This window comes from Euleptes europaea, chromosome 1 (genome assembly GCF_029931775.1).
Source record: "Euleptes europaea isolate rEulEur1 chromosome 1, rEulEur1.hap1, whole genome shotgun sequence".
Taxonomy (NCBI): domain Eukaryota; kingdom Metazoa; phylum Chordata; class Lepidosauria; order Squamata; family Sphaerodactylidae; genus Euleptes; species Euleptes europaea.
In genome coordinates, this window is record NC_079312.1 from 137,775,038 (window position 1) to 137,789,706 (window position 14,669).

Genomic DNA, 14,669 nt, shown 5'->3' on the forward strand with positions numbered 1-14,669 from the left:
CCTCTCCTCGGCCTCCGGCCCCTTCGCGGCCCTCGGGCTCCGTCCGCGGCGGCCTCGAAGGATGCTGTGACTCGGCCGCCTTCGCCTTCCCGCGCTCCGCTGTTGCACGTCGGCCCCGGGAAACCGCCCGGGACAGATCGGACGCTGCGAGGCGGGGGGGGGGGGAGAAACGGGTCTGCGACGTTGGCTCCGCGCCCCCCGCCCCGAAGAAAACTCCTGGAGGACGTGGTGGCAGGCTGCGTGGTGGCAGACTTCGCAGTTTTCCATCCCTCCTTAGACTTTGGAAGAGTTCGTCGTCGGGGAGGGGGGGGTTTAAGAGGGCCGAATTAACCCCGCCCGCCCCTTTTATGAGCTCCTGGGGGGCCGAGCGAAACGCGTGGAAGATCCGGCCAAGGAGCCTGCCGGCGCCACGAAGAGACGCTTCGCCCCTTCCCCAAATCGGCCGGCCGCCTCTGGGATCCGGCGGCAGGCGAAGGGGGACAAAAGCGAGGGATTATACAAACTCCCGGGGAAATTCTCCTGCCCGGCTCCTCTCGCTCCCTTCTCGGGGAACCCTGGCGGGGATGGGCCGCTTTTGGGAGCTCGCGTGCTGTTGCGCGACCGTCGCTCTTCTGGCTTCCCCTCCCGTCGGAGCCCAAGGTAAGGCAAGGAGGAAGGGGCTCAGCCCCCGCCTCGCAGCTCCGGGCTGGCGGGGGGGTGCTGGTTCTTTTTCTTTTTTTAGGGGGTCCGGGGGCGATCGTGTCAAGCCGTTGCAAAGCAAGCTCCGGAAGCCTTGAAGATGATTCCCAGTGGGTCGCCGAGTTAGGCTGTCTGCAGTAGTAGAAAAGGGCAAGAGTCCAGCAGCACCTTAAAGACTAACAAGAATATTTTTGGAAACCTTTCCCATTCATTCATGGATCAACTCACCCCCGCTGAATTAATTCCCAGTGGGTCGCCGTGTTAGTCTGTCTGCAGTAATAGAAAAGAGCAAGAGTCCAGTCGCACCTTAAAGACTAACAAGCATATTTTCTGGTAGGGTAGGAGCTTTCGTGAGCCGCAGGCCTACCAGAAAACATTCTTGTTCGTCTTTAAGGTGCGACTGGACTCTTGTCTGAAAAAGTGAGCTGTGGCTCATGAAAGCTCATACCCTGCCAGAAAATATTCTTGTCCGTCTTTCAGGTGCTACTGGACTCTTGCCCTTTTCTACTACTGAAGCCTTGAGTAACGGCTTGGGAGCAACGCGCTGCTGTTCGTTGCCGCGCGGCCGTGACTCGGGGTTGGGAAATGCGGGCGACTTTGAGAAGCGGATGGGAGTTGATCGTTCCTGCGCTCCCCGGTCAGGCTGGATGGATGGGAGGGAGGGAGGCTTCAGCTTTCGTCGCCCGGCGATTTCTTTATTCGGGCTGACTCGTGTTTCCACGGACGGTCGGGGGCAGCGTTGGTTTTGGCTGAGCCGACAGGGATGGGGAGAAGTTTGCATCTGGCGGGACTGGGACGCGCGTTGCGAAGGAACCTCGAGATCAGTGCGGAGGGGGGGGGGATGAAAAGAAAGGAGGCCTTGTAAAAGAGAAACGTTCTGGGGGGGGGGATACAACAGGGATCCGATCGTAAGGGGGGGCGAGTATTCACAGCTGGATCGTGTCTGGGCTCTTGGCACGCTCGCTCGGAAGGGGAGTCTACTGAGCTCGACGGGATTTGTGTGTGTGTCAAGTGCCTTCAAGTCGCAGCCGACTTATGGCGACCCCTTTTGGGGGTTTTCATGGCAAGAGACGAACAGAGGTGGTTCGCCAGGGCCTTCCTCTGCACAGCAACCCTGGTCTTCCTTGGTGGTCTCCCATCCAAATGGTAACCAGGGCTGACTCTGCTTAGCTTCTGAGATCTGACGAGATCAGGCTCGCCTGGGCCGTCCAGGGCAGGGCATTTCAGCCCCAAGAAATCTGTCCCGAATTGTGCTCCGCGGGCTCCTGGCACCGGGGCGCCTGTTCTCCAGGCTGCGTGGACCCCCTTCTCCCCCGCGGGCAGGGTTGCGCCTTTGTGCGCGGCTGTCGGCATGCCCCGGCGGAGAGCCGGCTGCCCGGGATCCCGAGAACTTCCCGGGCAGAAGGATGCAACACGTGGGTCGGTTTGTAAAGAGAGAGGGTGCGGGGGGGGGAGAGAGACCCCTTCCCCCCCTCCCCCGCCAAGAAAACGAAAAGGCCGGCTTGGTTTCAGGGTCAACCTTCGCCTCGAGCTGGGGAGGCGATCCTGTCGCGCCGGGGAGGAAGGGACGCGGGGCTTCTCCGCGCACAAGCCAGCCGGCGGTTTCCAAGTCGCCGGGCTGCAAAGAATGGCCGCTTGTCTTCCCGAGCCTGGGGTCTGGCGCTGGAAGGGGTTTGGAAAGCTGGCTACAGGTGGGCAGGGTTTTACAAAGCAGCCCGGAGAAACGACGCTGGGTCGGCAGGGCAGTTGCCAGCTTTGGGTTGTTGTTTTTTTTAAGGGTGCAGTTAATCCCCACCCACCCCCACCCACCCCCAGAAACCAGATCCAGCCTCTTTTGGGTGTGTCTGATCCCATTAGCCCGAATAGTCGGGGTTAGGCATTCCAGTGGGATGGGAGGGGGAGGAGCTGATGTAAAGACAAAGACTGTGACATACCATTCTCATCCCCCCCCCTCCACGAAAGGGTTACGTTTCAAGGTCTGCACACTCTGGAATGGAGGGCTTCTGTTTTCATCACGGGCAACGTTTTTATTGTCCTTCTGTTCAACCTTCAGAGTTGGAAGGGACCACCAGGGTCATCTAGTCCAACCCCCTGCACAATGCAGGAAATTCACAACTACCTCCCCCCACATCAATGTGTCAAGATCTTCTAAAGGACACAGGTGACCGGGGAGGGGGGAGACAAGAGATACCCCTGAATGAGAGAGTTTCTGAGCGGATAAAGGTTTTTTTTGCTGTTGTTATTTTCTAGCTTGATACTGAAGAATTAAGTTGTTCTGCTACTGCTCTCTGGCTGTTGTTGCTGTTCTCTTTTTTTATCTCGGTCTCCTCTGCTCCCAGAGTCTCAGAGTTTTTAAAGTTTCAGAAGCTTCCCCTCTCACCCCTGCCTATGTGCTGCTCCAATCTTTGGTTAGTTATCCAAACAGCCGCTTAAAATGACTGGAGCGGATATTACAGTGTGTGTATATATCTCGCCCAAGCACCTTCCTCTCTCCTCATTTTCTATCTCTTGACCTGTCAAGATAACAAAACAGCCAGAAGAGATTTACAGTCACAAGGCAAAAGCGCTGGGCAGCTGAACCCACCGAGGGCGATTATAGCTCCTCGAGGGAGTCTGAAACCGGGGAAGGGAGACAAAGACAATCCCGAAGCCCAGCCTGATTTATTTTCTCTCAGGAGGCTGCCAGTTGTGTGATAGCAAAGCCTTGGTCATGGTCTAGAGCAGTAGTAGGAAAGGTAGTTGTAGAAGCTGTTGCAATGCAAAGGGGCAAATTGCTTGCATATGCCTCAGTTTGGGGGGTGGGACAAGGACACTGTGGATATGGGGAGGAATGGCAGAACTCTAAATGCACATAATGAGGTGGTGAGATTTGCAAGTCAGTTACTACAACAATCATCTCAGGGTAGAAGAAAGGGCAAGCCTGCACTGGATGTCTTTAATTACTATGCTTAAATTGTTATAACCATCTCTAGATGCAGAGTACAGCTCCAAACTAGAGCCCATTTAACAGCTTCTGAGGTTAGATTGGTGTAGCAACCAGTTGCTAAAAACCCCAAAGTTCTCTCCCGTGGCTTTACTGGAAAGCCTTTTTTGTCTGCTTTCCCCGCCACATAGTACTGGGAGCCCAGCTTTGTAAAACCCACTAATGTGAGTCAAATGAAAAGTTTGCTGTTGAAAAGGGTTATTGGAGAGTGCCCTTCCATGACAGCCCACGGTCAACGAGTGCCACAAGCCAGCACAGGACCCTGCGATAAGCTAATTGCCTCCGGGATGCTTATGTGCTGTGCAGACTATTTTCAGCTGCCTCTATTATCTGAATGAGATACATAAATAGACTCCCTCTTTAGGCAGAGAGCATTGATTTGGTTGCACAGGCCAATGTAGGCTGTTGGAAACTCTACACTCCTTGAAAGAGCAGGAGGAGGATGTGTTGTGATGAAAAGGGGAGGGGGACAGTTTCTTTTTATAGTAGAATTTCAGGATGCAAAAAGCCTTCTGGCTTTTAAGACATGACTTCTACCTTGTGGTGTTTGCATCCTTCATGAAACAGCTGACCGGATACAAACCTATCAATAGTTGTACCCACATATTATTAAAGCCATTTCTGTCTTGCAGTCTGTTGATATCATGTTGGGGGTGTGTGTGGGGGGGAAGAGGGTGAATTATCTTGCGCATGTCCCCCACCATCTATCAGTTATGTGTTATGCATTTATTTTACTCCCCCTTTCCAAATGATCTGGGGAAATATGTAAAACTTATCAAAAAGTGTAGCCACCTCCAATGTCTCCATGGAGGCTGTAGGACATCTGGCGCCAAAGCAATGGATTAAAGTCTGCCTGTCTAACAGCTGCCATGAAGAAATGGAGCTTGTCAGTCAGGTACCTTATGTGATGCCTTATCACAAAGCAGTAGGGTTGACAACTGTCCAGGAATGCACTGTTGTAGACTGCTTCTGTGCATTAATAGCAGCTGGTCCTACAGACAGTAGCAGGTGACAGAACTTATCTCCACATTCTCTATAGGTTAAGCTGCTCTTAAAGTCACAGAAGCAGGCTTGGCAGTCATTTGGCAAATCTGGCTACATGGCAAATCTGGCTGAAAGTCCCTATATCTCGTTTCTTCTGAATTACTGTTATATAATTTTTTTTGTACCTGAGCACAATGTGTTATACACCTGTTATCTTTGTTCCTACAACAATTTAAAGAGGCAAGTGATCTTTTTCTTCCCATTTTAGAAATTGGGAAAAAAATGGGTTTAACATTTTTAACACATATGTGTGCTGCATCTGAGTCCAGCGTTCTATTTGGAGTAGCTTGTTCAGTCAAAATGATTGTCTCAAAGCAACTGGTGTATGCTGTCCTCCATGTGCTTGAGTCAACCCTGCTGGGGAACTGAATTACAGGCCTCCAGAATTAAACTCACAGCATTTTACAAGGCTTCAGAAGGTTGCTATCTGTTTTGCACTCTGTGGATTGGGGGAAAGAGTATTTTGTGTAATCAGGAGCTATTATAGGTTTACATGTATAAATATATGCTTGTGGTCAAACACTGTATTGATGTGCAGCCTAATCTGAAGCCTATATATTCAGGAATAAATCCTGTTGGGCTTTACTTTCAGGTAAGGGGTCGCCAGAAGAAAATCAGCTTGTGTTTCATAGATTACAGCAAAGCTTTTGACTGTGTGGATCATGAAAAGCTATGGCTGGTTTTAAAGGAAATGGGTGTGCCTCTACATCTGATCGTTTTGATGCGCAACCTGTACTCTGGACAAGAGGCCACAGTTAGAACAGAATATGGAGAAACGGAATGGTTTCCAACTGGCAAAGGTTCCCAGCTGCCTACCTTTCCATCCTCGAAATCCACACCCACAGAAGGGCTTTCACTTTAGCTAGGTGTTCAGCTCTACTGTCCGCAGTTTTACAGGGCAGGTATAACAAGATCCCAAGAGCAGAGAGACTCTGTCCATGCAATTCTGGGGAAATAGAAACACTGGAACACATGTTTCTCAGATGCTCATTCTACAAGGCTGCCCGCTCTAAGTTGACCCGGTCCTTGTTTGATAAAATCTCGGGCTATTCTGAAAAACTTCAGATTAGCAAATTCCTCTCGGATGAAATTCCCCAACAAATTAGTGAGGTCGCCAAATTCTGTGCAGCAATTTATAAACTTTGTCAAAGTTTAGTTAAATAAAGTTCAAAGAAACAATGAAAAACAAAGTTAAAAATTTTTCTGAATTGGTGGCAAAATGTTTATTTCTTGTCTAATCTGTAAAACATTTTAACTATATATATCCTTTTAAATTAACATGACACAACTTTTAAACAATATCAATGTAGCCGCGGTAACGTTGTTATGCTCTAAACTTTTATTGGCGTAATGCCGCAATAAATGTTTCTGTTCTGTTCAACTGGCAAAGGAGTCAGACTAGGATGTATTTTATCTCCCTATCTCTTCAATCTATATGCAGAACATATAATTAGGAAAGCTGGATTAGATTTAGATGAAGGTGGAGTGAAAATTGGAGGGGGGGACATTAATATTTTGAGATATGCCGATGACACTACATTATTGGCAGAAAATAGTGAAGATTTGAACCGACTACTGCTGAAAATTAAAAGAGAAAGTGCCAAAGTAGGACTACAGCTGAACATCAAGAAGACAAAAGTAATGACTACAGGAGAATTACACAACTTTAAGGTTGACAATGAGGAAATTGAAATTGTTGAAGACTTTCTATTCCTTGGCTCCACCATCAACCAAAAGGGAGACTGCAGCCAAGAAATTAGAAGGAGATTGAGACTGGGAAGGGCAGCCATGAAGGAGCTAGAAAAGATTTTGAAGTGTAAGGATGTGACTCTGGCCACCAAGACTAGATTAATTCATGCCATCATATTCCCTATTACTATGTATGGGTGTGAAAGCTGGACAGTGAAGAAAGCTGATAGGAAGAAAATAGATTCCTTTGAAATGTGGTGAAATGAGGAGAGGGTTACGGATTCCGTGGACTGCCAAAAAAACAAATCAGTGGGTTATAGATCAAATCAAGCCTGAACTGACCCTAGAAGCTAAAATGACTAAACTGAGGCTGTCGTATTTTGGTCACGTCATGAGATGCCAAGAGTCACTGAAAAAGACAGTTATGCTAGGAAAAGTTGAGGGCAGCAGGAAAAGAGGAAGACCCAACAAGAGATGGACCGACTCAATAAAGGAAGCCACAGCCCTCAGTTTGCAAGATCTAAGCAAAGCTGTCAAGGATAGGACATTTTGGAGGACTTCCATTCATAGGGTCGCCATGAGTTGGAAGCGACTTGACGGCACTTCACACACACACACACACACACACACACACACAAGTGTGCATAGGACTTCATCTGAGTTCCTTCTTTTCCTGTATCACTGTGATGGGGATTGTGCAGAGCTACCTTCAAACTAGCTCTTTGGTTCCCTGCACATTGAATCCACCAGTCAGGTAACTGGAATTACAGTTCTTAGCTGCCTTCTAAGGGAGAGGTGTGCAGCACTCTTTCCTAGATTTTATGCTTCATGTTAAAATAAATGTAACTTGTCTAATTTTGGATGAGTGTGCAAAAAGCTGCATCTGGTTGCTTACAGAGCCATCCTATAAGCACTTTCCTAGAATCAAGACCATTGAATAGACTTGAGTAGGATTTTTTTAGTAGAGACTAGGGTTTCTCTTTTAGAGTACCAAATGGTGTAGAAGAGGTGGTGGTCTATGGGGCTGTGCATGTGTGCATCAGTAAAGATTGTTGTCTGTAAGGATGTATTCAAAGAGGGATTTAAGGATGATTGGTGGAAGGGCCAAGGACGGCTTGTGTTACTTATAGTATATGGACATGCTTTTTGGGCACATGTTGCAATGCTTTGGTGCACATGCTGAATCTTTAATAGAATGCCCAGGAGTTGTATATACTGCCCCTTCCAGGTTATAGAGAGAGACTGCTCCAACCTCATAAGGATGTCTAATGTACTGTATCTTGTGTTTCTGATTGAGAACAGGACTGTTTTTTGCCGGGTGATGCTACACAGATGTGGCATGAAAGAAAGGCATGCCTTTCTTACTAGGGAAAACATAGGAGGAGAAACAAATGCCACAAGAAGGGGAAGGGGTGAGTCCAAGGTCACAAAGGAGCTCATTGGCAAATATGGGGTTGCAGTTGTGGTTAATTCAGATTCACATCCAGTTGACCTTAGACCAGTGGGTAACCAGGGGCCACTGCAGGATGGGATATTGCTCTCCCAGCATGGATAATGGTCCAAATTTTTATTTCTGAATAAATCTTAATCTCTCCAGAAGCCCTTTAGCTCCTGGATTTCTGTGAAAGCAGTACTGTCTGTTAAAGCCACTTTTGTGATGACAGAGGAGCGTCTGACTCTTTCTCTAGGGTTTGTAATATCCAAGGCACATACCATGGTGTACTTTCTCCTAAATTTATAGCCATTGTTTCCAGAAGCTGATGAAGCCAGAGCCTTTTCAGTGCCCCTGGCTCTTAACACTGCCTCTTCTTTGCACCTAGGCTATAATTTCTCAGTAATTAAGTCCAGAACATAACAGATAAACTTGCAGTATATTATCCAGAAGGGCCTCTGTGTCAGAAACTGTGACGGTCTCTGTGATTGATTCACTTGTGCTCAGTGAGTTCTTCTTCGCCTTGTCTTTGAATTTTTGTCTTCTGGACTTCCTAGCATTGTACTAGCTCTGGGGTGATAAAAGCTATTAGGCCTGCATTATGAACTTTTTTTGGGGGGGGTGTATTTTGGAAGCTCTCTTTGTTTAGAAGAGTGTAACACTTGTTTCCTAGAAATATGTGGGTTTTGACCAATAGAAGTAGAATTGGCATAAGATGCTCCCGTCAACTTTTTTTTGTTTACAACTTAATGAATTATACATTCTAATAGTAGTGTGCATAATTAAATGATTATTGAGACAATGATATAGGTGGAAATCACTCTTCTGGGTCATTACCATGATTTTCTGGAACAGTAGTATGAATCTAGGAGTCTTGGTGAAATGAAACTGCCTTCCCCAAAGAAATCTGTTGTTTGTGGGTTCAAGTGCTGCTAGCCAGCTACAGCATCTGCTCATATTTTTCTTTGATTCTGCTGATTTCTTGAGCAATGGCATTTCTCCCTTCCTATTGGATCCTTGCAAGGGAAGTGTACAGAGCACTTCCTACCAATCACTTTTAGAGACAAGCCACAGTTCTCTTTCCCTTTCTACTTTGTGGTGGGTGGAGCCCTTTTGTTCTATTGATGGGTAAATAGAGAGCTAGACATCTTGTTCAGAGATTCATGGAATTCTTCCCCTTGGTCCAGTTCACTTGAACCTTGGTTCTTTAGCATACAGGCAGCACTCACTCCTCTGCAATTTTGGTGTCATTTGGCTAAAAAATAGCCACTCTAGCCCCCATGAAAAGTCCCCCTTGGTGGTCTAATGGTAAGATGTACTAAAACAAATGACAGTGCCTGAAGGCCCATTGAATGTAACAGGGGCCAAGAATGCCAGCTGACTTGCATAGGCTTCCTTGAAATACACTACAGCACACAAAAGCTGCAATGAAAATGTAGAGAGGATTACAAGAAACCTGCCCCGGGCCTGGAATGACAGCATCCAGAGTGATGGTCCCATGCCCAGATAAAATGCTCTGGGACTGGAATGATAGCCCTCACAGTGGAATGATGGTCTCTGGGAATACAGTGTATGCTCAGGAACGGGCATGACTGTCCCCAGAGTGGAATGATGTTCCCTGGGACTAGGGATGTGTGAATCAATATTCCCAAGCTGAAAATGTATCCAAAAAACACATTTGTATTTTCTGGACATATTCGTGTCTCTTAAATATATCTGGGACTTTTCAGAATACTGAAAAATGAGTCCCAAAAAGTCCTGGAAATACTTGTGATTAACCGAGAATACTGGGAAACAGCATTTGCAGCCTCCCAGGACAGTTCCCCCCCCCCCCAATGTTTCTGTGTCTCCCAGGGCATGGCATCAGCTTGCCAGGCTGCTTTAGGTGAAATTATGTGAGTTTCAAGTGTTTTTGTTGTTTTTTAAGAGTTCGTACTTTTCTGGAGTGGTTTGTGTTGAGGTTGTGGTTTTTTGTGGATTCTCTCATTTTACATTGTGATCCTTATGTTTTATGTAGGTTCAGATTCTTGCATTTTATGTATGTTTAGATTCTCACATTTTGAATGGGTTAGGCTTGGAAACAGCTTCCAACTGATGCTTTGGGTTTACATTTTTCAGTTTTTTCCTCCATAGGAAACAATAAAGGATGGCTGGGGGTACCTTGTTCAGGGGCCCATAGAATTGGACCCCTTGACTTGAAATTGAGGGGTTATTTAAAGGACAGACACTGGCAGCTCCCCTGAAATTTTGGTGCCAGTACCTTTAAAAACACCCCCAGCCCTGTGGAGAGATTCCCCATAGGGAATAATGAAACCAAAAAATATCGGAAACGTGGAAAAAAATCTGGGAGCCTGTGAATACTGATTTTTATTTTTATTTTGTTGCTCCAATATATCCGTATTTTAAAAAATACTCCCCACAGCCCTGCATACCCTTACCTGGGACCATATGAACTGCTCTGTGACTGGAATGACAGTCCTCTGGAACAATGATTCCAGTTCCAGGGGCTGTCATTCCACTCTGGGAGCTGTCATTCTGATCCCAGAGCATTTTATCTGGGCCTCGGGAACATCATTCTACTCCCATGGACTGTCATTACACCCTGGAGGCTGTCATTCCAGGCAGGTTTCCTGTAATCTGTTCCACATTTGTGACTGTAATGTATTTCAATGGAGCCTTTGCAAGTCAGTTGGCATTCCTTGCTCACATTACATCCAATGGGCCTTCAGACCTTAATTTTCCCCAATAGGCACTTCTCTCATTCGTTCTAGTACATCCCCATAACTGCAGACAAAAAGAAATGCGGGGGAGGGGGGTCTGCAAAAAATGCCATTTTTACTTTGTGAAAGAAAATGAACAGGCCACAATGACAAAGGATGGCAAATGCAGTTTTCAGTGGAAAGGTTAGAATTTTTTATTGTCAGTCTGTCACCGTAATAGTAGGAAAATACGGACAGGTTTTGTTGTTGTTTAATGTCATGGCTGGCTGGAGCTCTCCTGCTAGGCTGCTACTTGACTACCGTTTTAGGAATGAATGGAGAGAACTGAGTCTGCATCAAGAGGGTGCCTGTAAAATTGACCCCTTTGGTTCAATTCGCTTGAAACTTGGGGGAGGGGTGTCTTTATATTAGAGGGAGGAGTATGTTCAGTATAAATGAGGTGTGTTGTTTTTATAAAAACCTGCCCCAGACCCTCATATACTTTCCCCATTGAAAATAATGGGCCTGAACTCCAGAACCACACAGATCTGAATCCTGAATCAGTAATGTACTACCTGAAAATAAGCAATCACAGCCCCACCCCTGAAGCCCAGATCCAAAGTTATAATGAATTTTTTCTTAGTGCACACCCTTACTTTCTAACTGTAAGGCAGTACTTCTTGTAGCTGTGAAAAAACATAACAACAATGTTAATAGGGTTGCCAGTCTCCAGGTGGTGGCTGGAGATCTCTCAGAATTAAGGTGGGCGGAAGCCAACACTGTCAACAGAAAACAGCTGCCTAAGCCCTGGATGGGGCAGGTGCAAGTGGCAGCAAGAGCTTGGTCTTCTTCTCCCCTCCCCCGGGGGCAGAGTTGTGGATGGTTGGGGCCCTGTGCAGCTGCCCCTACTGCTCATTGGCTAGGACCACACCTGCCCAGGCTGTGTCTGTACAGCCAGGCCGGGGTGACTTAATCTGCCCACGTTTCAGTTTGATCAGTTTACTTCCCCTTCCTGTGGGGTGGCCGGAACATGGAATTCTGTTGAATAGGTTTGCAGAGAAGGAGCTGAAGCAGCCCCCCCCCCCTTTAAGAAGGATGGTCAAAAAGAAATGCAGGACATGTGGTTTATTTCCTAAATAAAAGAGCAAATTCTATATAACCTTTCTTGAAAGCTCATTGTTGTGTATTCTGTTTTTAAAGGCCTCTCTTGAGAATATTTTCTGTTTTATTATTCCCACAGTCTCACCCAAGTAATTAAATAAAAATCTACTTTCCTACAACTAAAGCCATTTCCAAGTATTGGCCCATTTGTGGCCATGGGCACAGCTGCTCTTTGTGAGGACCCTGGAGGTAGTTGAGACCCCATTACCGTATTCCTCATCTGTCTTCTCAAAGCTAAGCATGATCAGCCTGTTCGTATTTTACTGAAGGCTTGCTTTGAACATTTTATCTTGCTCTCTCTCTCCTCCAAGGGCTTTTTGATTGATCCAGTTCTTCATTGTTGTGTTTTGGGCTTTTAGTTCCGGCCTGTCCATTTCGCAGGGGAGAGTGGCTTAAGGGCCCCTTCGCTCATTGCGTTTTTTAGCTGTAAACTTTTTTTAAAAAAACTTAAAGTATGCACGTGACATGTGTGTATGTTTGTCAGAGAATGTGGTATTTAACTGTCATAGTTGTTACTACTACTACTGCTACCACCACCTTTGCAGGAGAAACCACCATCCCTGGCCCCGTTTTAGTAATGTATGATCTGTATGCATTTATATTTAGTGAAATCTATGATTATATAAAGCATTGTATCCAAAGACTGTTTCTCAACATCTTACATGTTTCCCCTCAATACACCACCAACAAAAAAAAAGCCACCAATTGGCTAGTACCGTCTTCTGTATTTGCTCATGCGGGAAGAGTTTGGCTCTAGGGTCATTGAATTCCTGGAGTGCAGTTGTTACAGCAACCATATAAAAAGATGGGTAGCTGGAGCTCTGAAGGAAGTTCACTAGATAATATAATTTTACCTCAGTCAGAAATGTACAGTACTGAACCTGGACATTTCCTTAATGTTCATATGGTTTTAAGAAGGGGGAAGATCTTGAATCAACAATATCAAGTGACATTTGTGGTTCTCATAGCTGCAAATGTCTAAGACTCTTACTTTTTTAAAAAAGGTGATAGAGGTTAGAAAAAAACCTCAGGTTACCACGAATTTAGGACATTGAACACACATGAAGCTGCCTTATACTGATCAGACCCTTGGTCCATCAAAGTCAGTATTGTCTACTCAGACCGACAGTGGCTCTCCAGGGTCACAGGTAGAGGTCTTTCACATCATCTACTTGCCTGGTTCCTTTAACTGGAGATTGAACCTGGGACCTTCTGAATGTCAAGCAGGTGCTCTACCACTGAGCCACCACCAGGCTAATACCAATTTAAAGCATTTAAAATAATGATCAAAGCCTCACCAGAAGGCCAATTATTGCAGTTTGCCAGAGTAATTATTCAGCAGGACACTGCAGATGATCCCAATCCTTCCCTGTAGCTGGTTCTGATGTTTCAGCTTGTCTTGAAGGTTGATTCAGGTGCTGTTCTCATATACATGAAGCCGCCTTACACTGAATCAGACCATTGGTCCATCAAGGTCAGTATTTTCTACTATGACTGACAGTGGCTCTTCAGGATCTCAGGCAGAATTCTTTCACATCGCCTACTGCCTGGTCCTTTTAACTGAAGATGGTGAGGATTGAACCTGGGACCTTCTGCATGCTGAGCAGAGGCTCTTCCACTGAGTCACAGCCATAGCCCCCTGGTTAGAGTTTGTATTAGCAGTCCCAATTGGGGGAGCTCTTTCAGAAGCATATGGCTGTGTTTTAGAAGCGGGGGGGGGGGTACAATAGCTTGGCATCTTCCTATGGAGATCTGAGCCGCCATCCGTCTTTTGTTGTGTGATCGATTCGGTCAGCTAAAGAAAGGCTGATCAATAAGAGCCTAAGAAGCAGAGCAAGAGAGAGAGGGGGGGAGAGACTGAAGATTGAAAGAGAAACAACAAAAAATGCCAAAGGAGAGAAACCCACGGCCTTAATGGCACCCTTTCAGCAAGAATGGAAAGTTTTATTATCTGTCTTTTAAAAATAGTATGCTAAAATAATCATATGAGAAAAAGAACTGAAAATTTAATTACTGTAGAGCTGCACCATGTAATTATTAATTACCTAGGGCAAAAAAAATAACTTATTGATTAGGGCCAGTTGCTAATTATCCACAGTGGAATGCAGTGTTTGTCAGGAGGATAATATGTCGCAGAGCTGGTGGCCCTTAAGCTTGGAGCAGGGCCCCAGTTGGAGCGTCTCAGCAAGTCATGCCAGCAGTTGTGGGCCAGGGCTGGGCAAACACTAAAGAGAGCATTGCGTAGGACTCCACTTCCTCTAGAACGGCATTTCAAAATATTCTCCTCAGTGGGATGAGCACAAATAGAACATTCCTTCTATTTATTTTTAGATTATATCAGCTGGTCTTGTCTTTACATATAGTGATTCCAAATGTGGTACCACATACAGTGATACCCAACATATAGTGATACCAATGGCATTAAGGCATGTGTTTCCTGCTGACCACTTTCTCCTCCTCCAAAGTATCTCTTCCTCAAAGCAAGACACTTGTCCTGGCTTTCCTTAATCTCTTTGGTGCAGAAAGTATTTCAGAAGCCCCAGGAAGCATCACCTTTGTGAGTACCATTCACAAACAGCTGCCTTCATTGCAAGATGATGCTGAACTTAGAATCTCCCATTATTTTTTAGTTGACCCAGTGCCACATGGCAGCAATTCTGTGGTTTGCCATGCCCCCGTGTAGGGTCGCCAGTCATACCTGGCACCCAGGCTGGCGACTTGGGGAGGATACAAGTTCTTTGGCATTGCTCTGATGCTTGATGTCACTTCTGGCATTAAACCACAGGTGAGGCATTCTCATGCTGGGGCAATGCTCTAGGATTCACTCAAAACTCCCATCTTTTAACCATAGAGTGGTCAGGGTGAATCATAGAGCGTTGTGCCAATGTGATGACATCACTTCTGGTTTGCACAAGAAGTGATATTGTGTGTTGGCTTGATGCCGAATTCTACACCCCCCCCCCCCGCATTTCCCCAGCCAGCC

At 46.2% G+C, this 14,669-nt stretch overlaps 1 protein-coding gene across 1 annotated transcript in view; it reads left to right on the top strand.

Moving 5' to 3' along the window:
* Window positions 1-608: 608 nt before the first annotated feature.
* SDK2 (sidekick cell adhesion molecule 2) overlaps window positions 609-14,669 on the top strand; it is a 408,808-nt gene continuing 394,747 nt past the window's right edge. The window contains exon 1 of the mRNA XM_056856751.1: window positions 609-639. The gene's annotated coding sequence lies outside the window, so the exon portion shown is untranslated. The remainder of the gene's footprint in view (window positions 640-14,669) is intronic.